Here is an 821-nt window from a genome sequence, read left to right on the forward strand (position 1 = left end):
ATTGAAAGCTACCATTGATAGTAGAGTTCCGGGTCGAAAGGGTTAACTGACGTGAAAACAGATTTTGAAAATTTGGCCAAAGGGATCTTTTTAATTTTCTTTAACATCATTTTACGTACATTAGAATAATAATAAAAATAATGTTTTTCATTTCTAATAATAATTTGATTTAAAAATAAAATTTTTGCTTTTGTTTGTGGCTCTTTATAGCATTTATAATTTACATGTGGCTCTTTTCGGCCTCTGCCTTGCCCACTCCTGTCATAAGGCGTTCAATTGCGGGAACCAGCGCGCGCCCTTCCTGCTGGCTCGATTTAGTTTAACGACTGATTGGAATTTTGCTTATCTCCTTGAGGCCTGCGTTTGCGTTCCGATGAGTTGCTGAGCTAACTGGCGGGCGAAGCGGCCTGGCTTTCCACATTTAAAACATTTGCTGGGTCCATATTTTTTCGCGCCCAGCAGCTTGAACAATCCTTCAGCATTTAATTTGCCTCGTCCGGTGTTTCTACCTGCACTTGATGGGCTTTATAAGCTGGTCGACTTAGTAGCGCTGCCGTTTCCCGTGTCTGAGCATATGAGACAGTTTTAGCAAATGTTGGTTTGGATTCGCATACGTCTCTCGCTTGGTATATATGAACCTCTGGATTTTTACCCTTTCGAGCTGCTCACCAGATACGTCTCCAATTGCTAAGTGAGCCAGCCTCTCAATCTCGGAGGCAAAATCCTGTGGAGTTTCTTGGGCTTATTGGTAGCGACTCTCCAGCTCCATCTGGTAAATCTGTTTCCAGTGCTTGCTAACATAACGCCTCTCCACCGCGCCG

This window comes from Rhagoletis pomonella, unplaced genomic scaffold (assembly GCF_013731165.1).
Source record: "Rhagoletis pomonella isolate Grant_MI unplaced genomic scaffold, Rhpom_1.0 Rhpom_scaffold_07372, whole genome shotgun sequence".
In the NCBI taxonomy this organism is placed as follows: Eukaryota; Metazoa; Arthropoda; class Insecta; order Diptera; family Tephritidae; genus Rhagoletis; species Rhagoletis pomonella.